A 21,008-nucleotide genomic window follows, 5' to 3' on the forward strand; every position below is an offset into this window, starting at 1 on the left:
GGATTAGCGAGGGAAAGGGCAGCCCTCAGGAACCAGGTAGCCCACAGGGGTCGGGGAGCTATGCTGACAGCCCACCCAGACTGGAACTCCAAAAGGAAGAAGGCAGTCCGTCGGGAGTAGAGAGCCGGGGGGAGACACGCAGCCCGCCCGAGCTTAGTCCATATGGGGATAGTAACACATCCAGAAATGGGGGTGACTGTAGAATAGAAACTAGCACACCAAGGACTGGAGTTTGCAGAATGGAAACCAGCACGCCAAAGGCTGGGGACAAGAGCGGCTCATTGGGGGGCGACGTCTCTGAATTAAAATATAGTAAGGGGAGTGGTAATATGACATGCGAAAAGGAGACAGAGAACAACTCGCAGAGACTGAGTATAATAATACAGATAGAGGATAAAAGAGATGGGAAAGCAGCAGAGGACGAGAGGGGTAGTAGCCCGGGGCAGGATAGGAGCCGACAGATATTAGGGGGACGACAGACCCAGGACGGGAGTCGGACGGACTGTGTAATAGAGATAGGAGGTGAAAATGAGGAACTGGACATAGAGGCACAGGAAGAGGACCCCGGGGCAAGGACCAGTCACTCGTATTATACCAGATCTGTGGCACGAGGGGAGGCAAAGCGAAGAGAGGAGGGGAACCATACGATAGCTCCTCTCCGACAAATTATGCCAATGGTAGGGGAAAAGACTAAAGGTGCCGTTCTCGACAAGTGATTTGAACAATTGGAGAGATGAAGCAAGAAACTTCAGGAGGAATCCAGAGGGAGTAGCAAAGAGGTTTGAGCTAATGGCAAAGAATTTAGATATTGACTGGGAAGATATAGAGGTGATGCTGTCAGAACTGACAGATACAGAAAGGGAACTCGTATTGGAAACAGGAAAACGACATGCCCAAGTATTGTCAGGGAGACTAGAGGATAATTTCCCCAGCAGTAAACCAGAATGGGACCCGGGCAACGAAGAACACTATCGACGACTGGTGCAGTATAGAAAGCTGATCGCGATGGGCCTGCGTAATGCGATCCCTAAGGCTATCAATTGGTCGATGCTATATGACATTAGGCAGGGAAAGGATGAGACCCCGTCAGAGTTTTTGGATAGACTTAGGGCAGCCATGAGACAATACACACCCCTGGACCCAGCAACGGAAGAAGGGAAACAACACCTGTTGGGATTAATGATGGGACAGAGTAACCCAGACATTAGGAAGAAATTGCAAAAACTTGAGCATCCAGAAAATAAAAACCTGGAGGCGTTGCTGAATGAGGCATGGAAGGTATATAATAATAGAGAAGTTGAGGAGAAGAAAAGAGAGGACAGGAGGATAGCTCGAGTAGTGGCTGTGGCAGTAGCAGCTCAGAAGACAGGTTACCCGGAACCTGGAGCCAGGGGTAGGGGTAGAGGCTACCCAGTGAGAGGGGGAGGGAGGTTCCAACCCCACCCAGCTAGAGTGGGGCCAGATCAATGTGCATACTGCCTACAGACTGGGCACTGGAAACAAGAATGCCCCCAATTAAAGAAAAGGCTAATGGCCACTACTACCACCACACGGCAAGAAAGTGAATGAGGGGGACCGGTGGGCCATACCCTAGCAGACCCACTGGTTAAAATGGAGCTAGGGGAAGGTAAACAGGAATTGGACTTTTTGATTGATACGGGAGCGACTTTTTCGGTTTTAAATCAACAACTGGTACCTAAAAGTGATGAATTTGTACAAGTTGTGGGAGCAACAGGCCAACCAGAAAAAGCTTACTTTTTGAAACCTATCAAATACAAAATTGGGAAACAAATGGGAATTCACCAGTTCCTGTATTTGCCAAATTCACCAAAGCCTCTATTAGGGAGAGATTTATTGGAGAACTTGGGAGCCACAATAAAATTCAATAAAGACAGATTGGAATTTCAAGTAAACGATGAACAACTGATTACAGCCCTAAGCCTAACAATCAGTTGTGTGGAACCCAAACCTGAGAACCACAACTTCGAGCGAATCCTGAGCAAGACTTATCCATTAGTATGGGTCACGGATATACCTGGAAAATCAAAACGAGCGACACCGATTGTTGTCGAACTTAAGGTCGGGGCAAGACCGGTGGTAAGAAAACAATACCCTCTGAGGATAGAAGACAGAAAGGGAATTGAGCCCATAATCAAAAGGTTTTTAGAACTGGGGTTATTGGTAGAATGTGAATCGGATTTTAATACACCGATCTTGCCAGTAAAGAAACCTAATGGAACGTATAGGCTCGTTCAGGATCTGAGGGCAGTAAACGAAATAACCAAGACATTACACCCGGTGGTTGCTAATCCATATACACTTTTAACTAGGCTAAAGGATAGCCTGGCTTGGTTCACCGTATTAGATTTGAAAGACGCATTCTTCTGCCTTCCCTTAGCCCCCGAGAGTCAAAGGATTTTTGCCTTTGAGTGGGAATCAGTAGATAGGGGGAGAAAGACCCAACTTACCTGGACACGGTTGCCCCAAGGCTGGTCTAACTCGCCCACAATCTTTGGGAATCAGTTAGCCAAAGAATTAGAACAATGGGAAGGGCCACTGGGAGATGGCGCCCTCCTGCAGTACGTAGACGACCTCCTAATAGCGACAGTGACGGAGGAAGAATGCATTGAATGGACTATTTCCTTGTTGAATTTCCTGGGTTTAAGTGGATATCGAGTCTCTCAACAGAAAGCACAACTGGTGCAAAAGGAAGTGGTGTACCTGGGATACGAAATCTCCAGAGGACAGCGATCCCTGGGAGCAGCCAGGAAAGAGGCCATCTGCCAGATGCCCAAACCAGAGACGGTGAGAGACCTGCGCGCCTTTCTGGGGATGACAGGTTGGTGTCGGCTATGGATCTATCAGTATGGGATACTCGCTAAACCACTATATGATTTGCTGAAGGAAACCAAGAATGTCCTAGTTTGGACTCCCGAGGCGGAAGGGGCCTTCAAGAGACTGAAGCGGGAGCTGATGAGAGCACCAGCCTTAGGTCTCCCAGATGTGTCAAAACCATTCTGGCTATTTTCCCATGAGCGGCAAGGGATGGCCCTAGGAGGCCTAGCCCAGCAGTTGGGACCACACAAGAGAGCTGTGGCCTACTTCTCCAAGCGATTGGATGAAGTAAGTAAAGGATGGCCAGGCTGTCTGAGGGCAGTGGCCGCAGTGATAATTAACATAGAAGAGGCCAGGAAGCTCACGCTGGGCCAAAAGGTGACTGTGTTAGTATCCCACACTGTGTCAGCCGTGCTGGAACAGAAAGGCAACCATTGGTTGTCGCCTTCCAGATTCTTAAAGTACCAGGCCATTCTGGCTGAATCAGATTATGTAACCATTCAGGTAACTAATATTGTGAACCCAGCTTCATTCTTAGAAGGAAGAGCCCCAGAAGAACCCATCGAGCATGACTGCCTGGAAACAATTGAAGCTGTCTACTCCAGTCGCCCAGATCTCAAAGAAGAGCCGTTCGAAGACGCGGACAACTGGTTTTCAGATGGCAGCAGCTTCGTGAAGCAAGGGGTAAGAATGGCTGGCTATGCAGTCACCACTACAGAAAGGGTAATTGAGTCAAATCCCCTGCCTGCAGGGACTTCAGCTCAAAAGGCAGAGCTGATAGCTCTGACCCGAGCCCTGGAATTAGCAGAGAACATGCAAATTAATATATGGACAGACTCTAAATATGCCTTTTCTGTCGTACATGCTCATGGAGCTATCTGGAAAGAAAGAGGACTGTTGACTACACAAGGAAAAACAGTCAAACATGCGGAAGAGGTTCTGCGACTGCTGGAGGCGGTCCAACTCCCAACGCAGGTGGCCATAATGCATTGCAAGGGGCATTTGAAAGGCAATGCTATTCCAGAAATAGGGAACAGGAAGGCAGATACAGAAGCTAAATTGGCGGCCGCAAGAAATAGGGAAGCGGAAATAGCGGCCCTAATACCAGGGGAGCTGGATATCAATATCCAGCCAGATTACCAAGAATCAGATCATAGATGGATTCAAAGGAATAAGGGCAAAATACTAGAAAATGGTTGGGGTCAATTAGAAACAGGACAGTTAGTGATACCAGGAAACGTGATGTGGCAGTTTGTGAAGGCAGAACATGAGAAGGCCCATTGGGGCCTAGATTCGCTTTACCAATATTTGCAGACCAGAATAGCAGGACCAAAATTATTTACTACTATAAAACACTTTACGTCCCAGTGTGAACGGTGTCTGAAGAACAACCCGAATACAGGAACCAAAGTACACCAAGGAGCCATAAGCCGAGGTAAATTCCCAGGGGAGGTATGGCAAATTGATTTTTCTGAACTCCCAAGAAAAGGGGGGTTTCGGTACTTGTTGGTATTAACTGACACATTTTCTGGGTGGCCTGAAGCATTCCCCTGTAGGACAAATAAGGAAAGAGAGGTAACTAGAGTACTGTTGAATGAAATTATTCCACGGTTTGGGGTACCGAAGAGCATTTCTTCGGATCGAGGTACACATTTCTGTGCAAAAGTAGTGAGAGCAATAAGCAAAGCATTACAAATCAAATGGCAATTGCACACGCCCTACCGTCCACAGGCCAGTGGGCAAGTGGAAAAGATGAATCATCTTATCAAACAGCAAATTGCTAAAATATGCCAAGAGACTAATTTGCAGTGGTATCAAGCTTTGCCTATTGCTCTGCTGAGACTGAGAGTCAAGCCAAGATCGAGGGAGAAGTTAAGTCCTTTTGAAATTCTGTATGGTAGACCTTATGCTATGCAAGTTGTAAATGGGGATGTCATAGACCAGATCGGTAATCAATACATTTATGATTATGTAATTGCGGTGGGGAAACAGTTTGATAAGAATGCTACTGTGATGATCGAGCACCAACCTAAGCAACCTGATTGTAAACTGCATCCGTTTAACCCCGGTGATTGGGTGTATGTTAAGAATCTTTTAGGAAAACCCCTACAAGAAAAGTGGGAGGGACCTTTCCAAGTGCTGCTGACAACCTTCACCGCGGTTCGGATCAAGGAACGACCTACGTGGATCCACTATTCACGGGTCAAGAGAGCTCCGGAAAACAAACAAGAAGAGCTTAAACCTGCCCTAGATGTACAGACTTCTGAGTCAGCTGACTCCGCAGGATCACGTGAGAATCCAACATAAACTAACATTGACTTTGCCAAAACCTTTATCTCTCATAGCAGAATTTAATGCCGAAGCTAGAGCTGCATTGCGTAGCACGCCAATACAGTGGATAGGGTGGGTTGAAACATACAGTCAACAAGGACCTGACCCACAGGACCCTATTCACGATCAGCCGTGTTTTGGGTGTGGGGAAAGAAATTGTGTGGGACTAATTGGATTTCTTTGTGGAGGTTGTGATAGAAAATTTTGGAACGTACAAAGTTGTTTACTGGACCTCCAATGTTATGAGTGTAGCTGCAAAGAAGCAAGGGAAAATGACGACTATTTGGCCTTAGAGAAATTCGCCAACAGACCCATTTTAGAGGCTAGGGAATTGTTTGAAGCTCCCGAACAAATTGTATTAGGGTGGTGCCATTGGAAAGTACACTGCTGGTTACAATATTGTTTGAAACTTAGTCGTTCTAAGGTTTTATCGACCCGCTGCTATTCTTCTGTCCCACGACATCCACTAACAAGTGACCAAATTGGACCCTTTAAAAAACAAAGAGATTTAGACACTGAACTAGAAAAGGTTATTTTACGGGTGGAACAAATTCACATCAAGAAACGAGAGCGCCAAAAGAAACAAAATTGACAGCCAGACATCATGACCCCGACTCCACCTCAAATCTTTACAACTCTGATCATTGGACTCTCGATAAGTATAGCTCTTCCCCAAGACCCTTCCCCAATAGACCCATGGTCTCAGGCACACCAGTGCATCCATCCAGAATTGGGAATGAGGAAACTCTATTTCGAGGTTTATGCCTTACGTAACAACCAGCCATTTCCAAGTGAAACATGGGAGCGGCTCTCCATGGTAGCGAACAAGGGAGACCAGATTCAGGTTGGGTGTCGAGAGCTTGACCCGGTAGAAGGACCGGTAGAAGGAAAAACGAGGCGACTAGTATTAACCATTCAACCCTCGAACCCAGACTCTGAAAATGACATAATCACCTATAGTCCAGTGAAGATGGGCAAGCCCACTATTTGGACTCAGCATAAGGGCCCGATTTCATGTCAGTGGGCCGATTTCAGGGGAGATCCACCCGGGTCCCAACCCCGGACCTCGGTAATTTATAGAGAGGATTCGCTTGGGGAACTACGTCCCCAAAACATAACCTATAACCCTCACCCCCTTCTCCATCTTCCAGGAGAAATTGTAGCATCTAGTGGCCCGAAGGAAGGGAAAGCACAGTGTGAGATGGCATTCAGATTAGATCAGGCAATGATGTTCACGTGTGAAAGAGAATCGAAGACACTGAAACAGGGTTCTTTCTTCCCTAAGCGTAATGGTGCATATGAGGTGGGCGTGATCCCATCGGATCCGGATGTAAACTCGACCCAAGAAACCACCCTACCAGTAGAATGTAGAGCAGTACACAACCTAACCTTTATAGGGCCTCAGGTGATAAGAAAATCTAACGAACTAAAATTATTGTTAGACCCCACTTATTCCCTGAAAAAGGTGCAAATGAACATTCACACCGATATTACTTACTTGCAAAAGGATTGCCGACCATTTATACAGCAAAGCCTTAAGGGATGGAATGCATGGTTAGCGACAAGGTCTCATCACAGAAGAACAAAAAGAGATCTAAGTGGGTGGATTGGCACCGGATTTGGCATAGTAAACACAATAGATCAAGAGGTATTAGTAAACAAATTAAGTACCGTCACATCAAGCTTAGGAAAGCTTAAGATGCCCCTCAGTTCATCCATGCTTACATTAGCTGAAACACAATCACTAGTGGTGAAATTACTAACCATGGTAGCAAACCATACTGCAGAGGATTTTGTAAAGCTCGCTGACTACACAGGGGAACTTAGCAGAGACATTGCACTCGCTATCCAATGCTCTCAGACGCAACAATGGGTGCAATCAGTAGCGGCAGGAATAATGAGAGAAGGAACGTCAGGTATATTACCTCAAGAAATAAGGGAAACGATATTAAAGGACAATCATACTACACAATTTGAGAGGGACCATCAGGCTTGGTGGCAGTTAGTGAACTTTACTTATGAGCCTCAACAGGAACACATTGAAGCTTATGTCCTCACCATTAGTGCGGCAGAGGAAAGAGCTATCTTTCCCATCCTCACTCTAGGGACAATACACCAAGATGCCATTGTCAGGCCGATAAACCATAACGTCTGGGCCAGTTATGATTACACCAAAAATAGGTGGCAATCGGTTAGCACAGAAGCATGTATCCCTAGAGGACAATTAGGCTATGTTTGCGAAAATGCTGTGGTAGAAGCCGAAGATTTATGCTTGGATGCTGAAAATAGTGTATGTACCTTAGAAATGCTTCCGCATGATAGAACACAATCACAAGTTTACTATATAGGAAATGGGTGTGCTTGCGTAAGGACGGCTTGTGACAACGTCACTATAGATAATTGCCAAGAAGAGACTAACAATACTAACTTTTGTGTATGCAACTTTGCCAAGATCGTAGGTTGTGATTTTCATTACACTGTCCCAATAACTACCCAACAGCTAATTAACGCAAATTTCAACCTATATCAAGAAATACCGAAATTACAAATAGGGATGGACGTCAAGATTCTCAAAGCAATGCTTGCACACCCTGAAGTGAAGAAATTGGTGCAAAAGGTGAATCAAACAACTAAATGAATGGTATGGCAGATAGAACACAATTCAGAAAGAATAAAGAATGTCCTGACTGAAGTAGAACAAGTAGGCCAGCATCACTGGTGGGACATCTTTACAGGATATTCCCCAACAGCTACACAGGTCTTCCATTACCTGGTGCACCCAATGCTAATAGTAATTGTAGCTTTGTTATTACTAACTCTTACAAACATTTGTTTGTGGTGGAGACTAAGGAGCATAATGAAAAGGACCCAAATGATTTGGGCAATGGTACGAGCCTATCAGCGTCCTGTGGGACCAGAACTTGACGAAAGAATTCGTAAGTTACAAGAAAAAGGGGGGAAATGAAGCCCTAAAGCAGATAGCCTTCCAGAAATAATGGGTTAAAACATGGAATGAGAGGCATGTAAAGAAGGGCCTAGCACTAGAACACACGGAGAAAGCACAGCACTAGGAAAACAGAGCAACAAATTAGATAAGAGGTAGAGCATCATGACAGGGGAAGAGATAGGTATAGGAGAAACTAATGGGCTAAGCAGGTTTAGAGCCAGCAATGTTGAAATGACCCTAAGGGTTTTGCCAAGCCATGGGATCTAAGCCAAATACACCGGGAATTAACCAAATTAGGAAAGGAGTTCAAAAGTTTAAAGAGGAAGACTCATCGGAAAGACCCCGTCTAGGATGAAGGCAACAGGAACGACCACCTGAAGATTCCCCAAAAGAGATGTCTCCACCTACGCTCCGCCCACGCTCCGCCTACACCACGCCCCATATGAATATGCATGATTATGTATCTGATCTGATGTAATCCTATACCCAAAATTGTATATAAGGCTTGCTTTTGCTATGTGAACTGAGAAATCCATTTTGTGATTTCTCCGACGCGTCGCTAATAAAAATACCTCCTGCTTAATTGACTTAAGTTGAGTCTGATTAGGCAGTCACTCTGCCTGTTTAGGGCAAAATTTGGTATCATACACTTGTGAACAAGGCAGGTCAGTGTGCTTTGGATGTCTTTGAGGTTTTTAAGAAGTCACTTTGAATTTTATTTCTTTGCTGACACATGGGTCTTTATTTAGGATAGTAAGAAAAAAGAAGAAAATACAAAGCAGTTAGTTGAAAACCTAGAAGAGGCAAATAGCCAGCTAAGGCAAGTAAAAACAAATATTATTAATATTTGATATTGTTAAAGGACTTAAATAATTGGTTGTGTTCATATGCTGCTTTCTGGGATATTTTGATTAATGTTTTTCTAGATTACATAGCTAAACAGAAACTATTCAGAATTGCTGTTGGCCAAGTAGAAATTTTCTCAGATTAGAAATACCAATTGCTACAGGAACAATGTTTGCCATCATTTTGTATTACATTGTAGGAGCTGCCTTGTTTTGCATTAGACATCTCAGGTGTGAAGGAAATTCAAATGGAAGCTGAAGGTTATGGATTAAACGTGACAAGGCAAAACTGGATCAGAGTTACTCTCTGTATCCTCCCCAGTTCAACAGACAGGCAGCTCCCATGTTTCACAGCTGCATTGCAATAGTCCAGGTCAGGATGTATTTTCCTTGGGTTCCTGGAACATCTTTTCCTACTTAAAAGAAGTATGGACAGTTCACATATTGACTTACTGGGCATGTTGCTGCATTTTAAGAACATTTTCATTGAGCAGCTTATTAAGTTCCCATCAACATTAGCAGCTCTTTTTAGAAAATAAAATATGGGTTTATTAGTAGTACTGAAAATAAGTTAAAAACAATAAATAAATATTTACTAATGCTTGTTAATTTGGCACTTAGAAATGAACTGGAGTCTTTGAAGGAGAAAATGGCAAAGCCAGGTGAAGAGATGAAAAGTACACTGGATGAAAGAGAAGAAAATGTATGTAATGTGTCAGGAAACTATCTTACAGAACCTGTAGGACAGCATTCAATGTAAAATCTTTGTTGGGGTTTTTTCTGCAAAGCTCTGCCTGGGGGATGTGATCTCTGCCAGAGGTTTCTTCTTTCCCAGCTGCTGCCAGCTGTGCCATTGTGTGTCCCCATGTGAGCCCTGGTATTTCAAAAGACAAGCACAGTCACTGGGATGTTCACTCTGTGCTGGAAGTTTAATATTAAAGATTTATTTGTTTGTTTTCAGGCAAACAGATAACCTGCTTTTGTTTTTTCATATACCCACTCAGTGATGGATGGGCTCTGGATTAGCTTTTTATATGTAGTGTGAGTTTGAGCTTAAATAGATTCAAACATTTTTACTTTTCTTTCTATTGGTTCAAAGCAGCCTGGGGTTTTTAGCAAATTTCAAAATTTCATTGTAAAAGTCAAAGATTTACAATTGTCATTTCAGGTTAAGAGTATTGAAAATGAAACTTCAAGAGAGGAAAAGCCATTGAAGATTCTAGAGAATAATTGGGAAAATTCATTTTTTCATGGATGTAGGGAACTTCATACAAGTGCATTTTTTAAATTGTGAAGATCTTGGGGTTTTTTTCTTCTTCTTTCTTAACTCTATAACCACTAAGGAACTGGTTCACTGCTATTAATTAACATCTTATGGTACTTTATGGCTAAAACTCTGATTATTCTAACATGTCAGCTGGTGTTTCAGTCCCATTGGAACAAACCAGACTGGTGCAAGGGCAGGTTTGAGAACATCTGCAGGAATTGCTCACATAGGGAGCCATTTGTAGAACTTACTAATTCATGTCTGAAATATCTCTTTCAGATTAATAATTTAAAGAAACAGATGGAAAATAAAACCAAATGCATTGAAGAGTTGCAGCAGGAGGTGTGTTGAGATTTTAAATGTCACAAATACATAAACACATTATATTTTGGGTTGCCCTTTCAGCAGGTTTGTGTCTGCTGTGATGTCTTTAGATACACCTATGTAATTTAAAAATTCTCCTTTCTTATCCCAACCCTGAGCAAACTAGGGAGTCATCTCAGGGATCACTTAATTTGTTAAATGAGCCTTAATTTGAAAAAAGCAATTACAAAAATAATATCTTTAATAAACTTCTGCTCTTTTTCATTGAGTGCATAGTGTTATTTATGTACTTGTAATGAGTACCTCAGTTACCACTAGTAGAAAAGAATTCTGCACTGGCACAAACTGTAGTAACTTCACTGTAAAAATAAATAACTTGTGGTTTTGGTCATGAACATCTTCACACCTTCTGTCAGCAGCATCTTAGTTTTAATTCCCATTCTGCACCTTATTGGTTATTCCCTGCTGCTGCTCAGGAGGAGCCTTTCTTAAGGCCATGAAGAAATAGTAATTATCACAGAAATTAGCTGAACATTCATTTGTTTGAAGAATTGTTCTGGAACCTGAGCTGCACAACAGCTGAGAGGTATTTGCCCGATGAAAGCTGGAATTTCTTGATGCAGTTGAACCATGACATAATTCTATTAATTTATTAAGATACAGTGCTTGTTTTGTTTAATTTCAACAGAATAAGGTGCTGAAGAAGAAAATTACTGCAGAAAGCAAGAAAAGCAATACTTATGAAGGGAAGGTAGGTTTAAATAACATCATGTAGAAGACAAGGTGAGTGTTTTTAAGTCCCACTGTAAATAATGATAATACTTATTAAATACATTCTGAACTGGTTTTTGGATCTGGGATACAGACTTTGCCAGAATGAGCTCATAGTTTTTAGAAGATGCTTCCATTTTTAATCATTGGGCGCTGACTATTGGACATTTAAGAGATGGATTCACATTGCAATTAATGGTGTTTCCAATCTGTTCCTTTACTTTTTTTTCTTTTGTTGATAGTGGACTGAACAGGGTTCAGCAACCTCATTGTAACAGAAAAGCATTTAAAAGACATATATGTATATGTGTGTGTGTGTATATATATATATATATATGTATATATATATGTGTATATATATATATATATGTGTGTGTGTATATATATCTTTTTAGGCTGTTCTTTAAATGTGTTCTGCAGTGGCAATCCCTCTGATGGGAATATTGTGTCCAGCTTTGTGTACTGCACTTGGAGCAAAGTGGACTTTTTTGAGGATATTCATATGATAAACTTAAAAGGAAAAACTGTAATCAAAATGCACTGCTGGGAGAAAAATGTACCATAAAACCTGTGAAAATCTGATACAGATTTACAAGAGAGGGAATAAAATCTCCATCTGCATTTGTTTTTTTTCTGAGGCATTCAGAGCATTTAGGGTGACTGCTTAGGGCAGTCTTCCCCATTGTGCTGTTGCCATTGTTCCTTTGAGTATTTTCTAACTCACTTCAGGCCAAAGTTCAACTCTTTATTAAATAAAAAGCTGAACTTTAAATAGGAAACACTTTAATCATATACCTGAAAAGTAACGGTGTTTGTGCTCAAAAATAAGAGGTAAGAAAAAATCATCAACATAGTAATTCCTAAACAAATAACAGCAGCAATTCTGCATTCTCCAAAGGTGAATAAATTGCAGTTAGAGATGGAAAATATGAACAAGCAACATAAGGAAGAAGTTGACATCTATCAAAAAGACATAGAAACAAGAAAAGTAAATGAAAATAAACTTCGTGAAGAGGTGAGAGGTGTTAATTTTTACTGCAATTTAAATTTTTTTAATGTAAAATATTTTTATGAAGCTTTATTGGCCAGACTCCTTGCTCATATTTCAGTCTTATCAACATAAATGGAACTTGTTGTGTTTGCCTGTGAGCAAAGCTTTAGTACATTAGGTGCTGAAGTTGAAGTATTTGAATTTGTCTTTGAAAATCAGAACTCCATTGAAAATTCTTTCTTTCAAGATATAATTCAAAGAAATTCTACCCTTGGTTGCAGTCAGCCCAGTTACATTAGATTATAACTTCTCCCACATTAGGATTTTTCTGTCCACACATTTTTTGATGGCAATGCTAAGAAATGTTAGGGCAGAGTGCTTGAAATGGCCTTTTGGTTTGCAGTGAGCTTGCCTGCCATGGATGTACCTTTGATTTTGCCCATTTTAACAATCTGCAGAAAAGATCTATGATTTGAAAGGGATCTTAAAAGCAAATGAAGCCCAAGTGAGACTGCAAACTTTGCACCCACAGGGGGAAGAAGAAATTAAGATTTAAAAGAAATATATTGTTATGTTGATGAATGAAATGCAATTTATTACTAACAGGTAGAAAAGATGAGGTTGCTTTGTGAGGAAACTGCAATGATACAGAGAGAAACTGATGCCAGATGTCAGCACAAGATAACTGAGATGATGGCACTGATGGAAAAGCACAAGGTCAGAGATTTTCCTGCTTGCTGTGGTTTGCAAAGTGTGATACCATGTCAATACCATGTTTATAACTTGTGACACCACATTAATGACCTTTCAAAAGCAGAAACAGGCCTGAGTCTGGGAAAAGGAAGCTGAACACATGCTGGACTTTGCATCATCTAAAATCAAATTCATTTGAAGATTTTGAAAAGATTCCTTTGGGAGATAAATTCCATTAATCTGAACTTCTGGGATTTTTAGATTTTTTTAAATTCATGCTTCCTTTGATACCATGTGAATGCAATATTTTTCAGTTTAGTTTACCTTTCTATTCCTCATTTTGCAATATCTTTAGCAGATACATTAATAAAGACGGCACAGCTGGCTCTTAATATCTGCTGAGCAGATATTGCTGCACAGAAATAAAGCACTCTCTGCCAGTCAACAAAATAATACTTGAATTGAGCATTTCCTGTTTTACAGTTTCTGCAGAAGCATCAGTGGATCTTTTCTTTCTGAATCTTAAGGGCCTGGTTTGAAAAAAATGATGTTTTAAGACTGGATACCTCTGTAATTGTAACATTTAGTCACATGTTTTGAGTTTGTTGTTGGTTTGGTTTTTTTAACACAGAATGAATATGATAAAATGATTGAAGAAAAAGATGCAGAGTTAAAAGTATATAAAATGAAACAGCAAAAGCAGTTCTCATCAGAAAGAGCCCTGGTAAGGAGCACTTTGCAATGGTCAATAATTCAGCGAAGGGGCTGATGTCCCTGTGTAGGGGTTTTATACTGGCTAAGTGCAGGCACACACACAAAAAAAAACATTCAGTCATTTTTCTCTGCTGTAGTTGAGCAGAGGAGGGGAAAGAAAAATTCAAGGACTGAGTTCAGATAAGGATTAGGGGAAAAACACTTTGAGGGTAAAGCAGATTGAAACTTAAATAGTATAAAATAGTTATTATTAATAGAATTAAAAGTGAGTAATGAGAATTAAAATAAACCTTTAAAACACCTTTTTTCCCAATCCCTCCTTCTTGCCCACCGACAGCACAGAGAGACAAAAGATGTGATCTTCAGTCACTCTGTGACTTCTAAAATCTTTTTTCAGTTTGCTTAGAGAGTTTCTTTTCCTGCTGTGCTCTGGGGTCTTTCCCACCACAGACATTCTCTGAGAACTCTTCCAGTGTGCTTTTAATTTTTACCAGTAGCAGTGCCACCCAACCTGCTGCAACAGATCTTATTCTGGGCACTAAAAACTCAAAATGTTTCTAAAAATCATTTGGGGTAGCAGTGTGTTTGTGTCTGCTCCTCCAGATAGTGTGTCATGTTCTGACTCCCCACTTTGAATAGGAAACTTTTGTTTTAAATATTTAGATTGTGCCCTCTCACCCCTGCTCTCCCAAGGGTTATAAGGTATTACCTTGAACACTTATGATCAAATACCTGTTTCTGACAGTGCTTCAGTCTTTGTTAAACAAGCTAAAGCAAAGCTTCAAGTATAGGGCTGAAAAGCAAATAGAATTACCTTGTGTATCTAATGAGTGTCCCTGTTAATTACTGTCTCATCTGGGACTGTTTTCCTTTTTCTGGGCTGTGCAGAGTTAACCCTGTCCTTTATTTAATAGTTTGTAGGAAAATGAGCTGTCATGTTTGAAAAGGGAACTGTCCTCCCTTAAGGAACAACTGAAAGCAGAAATGGAAGAAAAGGTGGAGTTTTTTATTCCCTGAGCACTGGGGGTGACAGGTGTGGCCTGGGCTTGTGCTGTGGGAGGAGTTGGGTAAGAAATGAAACTGAACAGAAAAACAGTGACTTTGGAATGCCGGGCTTGTGCTAAATCTGGTCATGTATTTGTGTGAACTTTGTAACAGTCTGTGATTATAGATTATATATAAATAAATAAACAACAAAACAAAACTCTCCTTTATTTTTGGTAATTTTAACTAGCTAAAGCAAAAAAGTTCCCTAAACTGCAGAGTTTTTTTTCAGTGACTTTTGAATGCTGAGGTTGTACCAAACCTGGTCATATTTTTGTGTGAACTTTGTAACAGTCTGTGATTATAGGCTGTGCTCTGTCATTACATCAAGAAGATTTTTAACAACTGAATTCAAATCAATATTTCCTTGCTGTCACATAACTCTTTGTAGGAGAATCTTGTAAAAGAGCACTCTGGCAGTATGATTGCTGAAAGTGAAAAGAAACACAAGGTAACTTTAACTTTTTAATTGCTTTTAGAATTTGGGAGTGTTTTTATGTGTAGAATCAATTGAAGTGCCATGAGAATTTATTTGCATTCAACAAAAGACATTGGAATGCTTTTGACTTCAAACTTTTTAAATTATAGAAAATACAAACTTATGTTCTTGGGACTCCTAAACCTTTTTTAGATCTATACAGTGAATCTATTCATGTAAAAAATAGAAAGTCTCCAAATTATATTCCTAAAATTAAAAAAAATAAAAGTAAAAATAAAAAATGTGTTCTTCAGAACAGGAAGTCCCTTGGACAGTCCAAAATTGAAGTTTTGTAACTCCTAACAGTGAATTTTTCTTGTTGCATTTTTCTGCCTGTGTTTCTTACTTCTCTGTAGATGATTTATTTTTTTTTCCCCCCGGGATAAGAAGGGATTTTAAAGGGTCACACCATTCCATGGAGATATTAGACAGCAGTTTCTGGAAGGGCTCCCAGTGTGTAATTTTTCTTGCTCAGTTGCTGATTTTTTATGTCTCTAGAATTGTTTTACTTAGGCTTACAAGTGTCCATTTGTAAAGGCACATTTCCTCTATGGTAGAGAAAAAAGCTGATATAGCTGTAAAAATGGTCAAAGTAGTCCTGACTGCAGAACTCACCCTTCTTCCTGTCAGGAGTTCACTTGTGGTTTTCACATTGCAGCAATGGAATCCAGCACCATTTTGATGTTATCTGTCTAAAAAAGGACTGCACTAGACCATTCAATGCTTCTCTGTTTAACTTCTAATGAAAAAACTATTTTAAGTAACACCAATCTTGATATAGCTATCAATCTTTCTCTGAAAGCCTTTTCCTGCAGTTTTGTTTGTTCCCATTTTCTTTGATGTTTGATAGAGTCCAATGTAGTGGCTACAGTTCAGAATAATCTGAATTTCTGCAGATAAGCATGGAGAACTTAAATACAATATGCCATGAAACTCAGCTCTTCCATAGCTTCCCCTTCATTCTCCTCATTTGGCAACAAAAATAGAATAAAACATGATATTTCCATCCCACCCCACTTTGTTTGGGTCTTTACTCCTTGTTTGGATGGAAAGAGAAGAGTTCCACCATTTCTCTCAGGTGAATTCTTGGACATTCAGACTGTAAACTGGGTCCTGATTTTGGCTTTAGATTCCATATTTACCCTATAAAATATGATCTAAAAATAGAAACATTTTCTTTCCTAGACATGTGTTATAAAGACTCCTCCAGTGGATAAAATGCAGAGTGGAAGAAGCACAAACCTGCCTGCAGAGCAGAGCAGCAGGAAAAAGCAGAAAGTGCTTGTGCAGCTGGACACTGAGTCAGACAGCTCTGAGCACACTGACCTCCTGGTAAGAGTCAGAGAACAAATCATGTGCTGAGCAGCTCTTTGTGCTCACTGCTGGGGCTGAGAATGGAAATAAAGAGCTTGGGCTTCCACATTCCAGCCAATATTTATCTGTATATTTTAATTTATTGGTTCTTTCTGGAATCGTAGTTGTATGTACATAATTAACATTCTTTTTATTGAACTGTTATGCCTCATAATGACAACTTTTCTTTTTCATAATTTAATATCTTTAGGCGGAAAGAAAAAGTAATTTTAATATAGTGTGACTACGTAACTTTTAATTTAACTTTCAACTTTTAATCATATAGAGCATAGTCTCGGAAGAAGAAACATTTAAAAATTTGTACAAAGATTATCCACAAGCTTCACAGTTACATTCCACAGCACCAAAAAAGGTATGTTAGCCTTTCCTAAGATTAAAGCAAGCAGTTAATCAGATTGTTTACAGAAACAAAAGGATGGCTTTATTTTCCTTCCCAGAGCCCAGCTCCATGCAGTGTGAAATCTCCAGGCTCTGCTCTGAAACTCAAAACCATGAGGAGAATGTGCGAGGCAGGCTGGACTGCGCTCTCCAAAATGGACAGGAAAAGGAAAATTAAAGATGCTGTAAAGCTCTTTGACTTAAGTGCAGAAATGCCCAGTGCTGTGGCCTTGCTTGCACGGTTGTTCTTCTCTCAGAGTTAGGAATTTGTTGCTTTTTTCTGTCATATTCAGTGTGTTTAATAATTCAAAATGTTGGGACAAAAATGAGCCAATTTTAAATTTTGAAATAAATAGAACTACATAAAAAGTTGTTTCAAAGCTGTTTCTGGCATTATAAACTCTGGTTTTAAAAACTTCTGTTCGTTTACATTTGCTCTGTTTTTCTTAACACATAAATACTTAGTGGAAGAAATGTAGCTGTTAAATGAATGTTCTTTTACATGAAGTCCTCTTGCTTTTTCCTGCATTTTAATGGCTGTTAGACCTGTCTTTTTAGACTGTTTTGTTTTCAGTATGTTAAAATGGTTTTGAAACTTCTAAAATTTCAGTAGAATTATTTGTATTTAAAAAGATTTCAGCTTCACAAGGAGTAAAATATGCACATTATAAGATTGTGAAAACAATGTTAAGATGCCATTAAATTCTTTATCTGAAATATAAAGTGTGGAACTATTTGTTGTTGCTTTAAATATTTGAACACAGACAGAAATCATCCACCAGCCTTCCTAGGACCTGCAGAAGTGCAAGGATAGATTAGAACATCTATTTCTGTATTAATTCTTGATTAATCTGTGTCAGGGTCTCTGGCTGGTCAGAGTGACCCTGAGAAAAGTTCCAAAGTCTCTTTTCCCAGCCCGGCGCTTGAAGAAGGAGTCAGGGCTCTTCATTTCTCAGTCTCAAGGTTGTTTCATTTATCTTATCTGTAAAAAATTTTCTCCTGCCCTGCTAAGGTCAGCTCAGCAGGACAGTCTGAGGCATTCTGCCTCCCCCAGGGCAGTGTTATGTCTTTATACTACAAACTACGTGTACAATGATTACAATTACTTTCCAATATCTATCATCTATGTTAGACAGTGAGCTTCTACTCTAAACCAATCTGTAAGTGCCACCATCACAGCAGAAGAAGAAGGAGAAAGCTGGACACACACAGTTCCCTCCATCTTGCCCCGTGAACCCCCATACCAGAAACCCCAAAATCTACTTTTTCACCCCGTAATAGCTTCACTAATATGCTACCTAAACTGTTGTGGCTTGCTGATCTTCATAGAAGGTTGGTAACTTGCTCCATGGGTCATAATCAAAACCACAGGGGCATTCTGGGGTCTGTGCCAAGGTCTCTGAGCCCTCTGGCAGGGGTCTGGGCTGCTCAGGACAGCCAGAGGGATGTCCTGGGTCCTGACAAATCTTGGTTTCACAACAATGACAAACCCTGCTTCAGAGCCTAGACATAACAAGAAAACTACAAGTACATCTTAATCCCCGAGCCCTGAGCCCCCTGCCCATCGCTGGGGGCTGTGGGGGTTTCTCCCCCTGTCCCAGTGTAGGATTGATGGGGGTAGCAGGGTCGGGACACATGGAGATGAGAGATCACTGCAGCCAGGTCGTGGAACTTGGGGTTTATTGCAAAGGGCCTGGGTGCAGGGCCCTGCTGGGATTTGGGGTTTATTGCAAAGGGCCTGGGTGCAGGGACATTTTGGGATTTGGGGTTGTATTGCAAAGGGCCTGGGTGCAGGGCCCTACTGGGAGCTGCAGCCACAGCTCGGAGCAGGCCTAAGAGAAGAGAGGGGGAGAGAGGATGAGAGTGTAAGAGAGTAAAAGCATGAGAGAGTAAAAGGGGTAAGAGCATCAAAGGCAAGAGCTAAGATGTTATGAACAAAAATTCGGTTAATATTTTTTTGTGAGAAAAAGTTACAAAGAGGCAGCCAGATCACTGGCCCTGCCCAAGTTCTGTGTGTTTGGTTATTGTAATCACAGGTCGTTGTGGCTAATTGCTCCTTTTGTATTAGCAGAGCCTTGCCCGAGGCTAAGTTGTACTTTTCTCAGAATAGGGAAGACATCTGAGAAGGGGGGGGGGGGGGGGGGGGGTTATGCAAAGTGACTCCCAAGACCAGAATGCTTTGTGGGACCCCCGACTCCAAACTCACGGAGAAACCCCAAAAACAACGAGCCACCTAAGAGTTGAGAGACTGGAGCGATGTCTGGATGTTAGGAACGGAGTGCTGGGCCTGCAAGAGATGCTGGAAACCTTCATCGTTCCTCACCCTGTCTTCGAGATCCCCCGGGCCAGGTCTGGGAGGGAGCGGGACGGGGACTGAATTGACATCTGACAGGGACACCATGCTCTAAAAGCTCCCACGAGGACCGGATCCCCCAGCTCTGCCCCTTGTGGATAGAGCTGTGCTTATCCTCCTCCTCCTCCTCTGAGTCACCCTGGGAGAGACGACGGACGCTGCAGACCTGTCGAGCCACCCAATCCTGAGCTGATCACTTCTAATAAAGGCATTGAAAAGGAGAAGAAGTCTCCTGGCCCTGTTTATTTCATAAGAGACAAGAGGTAAGAGCAAGAGTAAGAGAGGTAAGAGCTAAGACAGTGAAGTTCCCGTTACAATACAATAAATCTTCTTCTATGTTGAATATTCTGATTCTCACTAACTAATCTAGTACAATATAGAAATCCTACAGCATTTCCATACCGTCTGTAAGAATCACTACATTACCATACAGTGCTACATTTTAAACCCTAAAAACTCCTCTGTGGACCCCTTCTGTAGGGGCTGCTCTGACCCTGGGACCTGCCTGCAAGCAGAGGGAATTGTTTCATCAAAAGGGGATTACTTTCAGCGGCCTCACCATTATTTTCCCATTGTTCAGTAACTGAGGGATCTCAAAGCTTGCTTTCATTTCAATCTCGCTTATAGTTTCCATATTCTCAAAATCTTTTGCCAGACAATCATATTTGTAAGGCTTTCCTGTTTCATCTTCCTCTACACCCCAGAGCCGGCGCTGCTGTGGCCGTGGGGCAGAGGGGGTGCGAAAGGGGGATCCGGCATTGGAGCGGGAGGAAGGGCAGGGAGAGGAGAAGGGGAGGAGCAGGTACAGGAGCAGCACGAAGAGGAGCAGCCCGAGGAGGAGCAGCAGCAGGGCAAGGAGCATTGCGGGGTTCCACGGCGAGCCCGCAGCTCGGCTGGGCCCGGCAGCGTCGCATTGCCCCGCGTCCCGCAGGTGAGCGCCGAGGGGAAGCGGCAGCTCCGGGAGGGTTTTCTGGGGGAAGAGGAGGATTCTGCTGGGGTTTGGACCTTGCTGATTCCGGAGTTGGGAAAAGTGCATATTGTAGGGCTCTATGCAGATATTTACTGTGGGAATCCATAGAATCAGAGGCTTTTGGGAAAGCTGCAAAAGGCAGGCCTCAGAGACAGCAGAACTGTGAGTAGAGCGCAGCCATGAGATAGGTCAGCAGAAAAATTGTTTAAACTGTAGAAAAAGCAAGGGCAAATAGAACAATGGCCTGTGTGAATAGCTGAATAGCTATTGTGAATTGTCTGAATAGCTCTCTAAGCTGCAGAAAGTTTATCTAGCAAGATATTAGGAAGGTTAAAGCTTAAGAATAGAGCTCTGTGCGTTGTGTTTTAAGGCTTACAAGCAGGTATTGTATTCGAAATAAGCAAGCATTGTTTTAAGCAAAGGTACGTGTGCTTATGGTGTGTGAAAAACGCCAGTCACTTATTTTTAAAATTTTAAAAGTTTAATAGTAATAAAATGGTTCTAAAAATAGTAATACAATTAGAGTAATAATAATTTGGACAATTTGAATTAGGACAATACGAGACAACAAGTACTAAGAGTTACGGACGTCTGGGTACCTTTTTCTGGGCAGCATGAGCCCAAAAAGGACCCCCGCTAACAAAGATTAACCCTTAAAAACAATAGCCCATTGCATATTCATGCACTTCATAC

Source organism: Melospiza melodia, unplaced genomic scaffold (assembly GCF_035770615.1).
Source record: "Melospiza melodia melodia isolate bMelMel2 unplaced genomic scaffold, bMelMel2.pri scaffold_61, whole genome shotgun sequence".
Lineage (NCBI taxonomy): Eukaryota > Metazoa > Chordata > Aves > Passeriformes > Passerellidae > Melospiza > Melospiza melodia.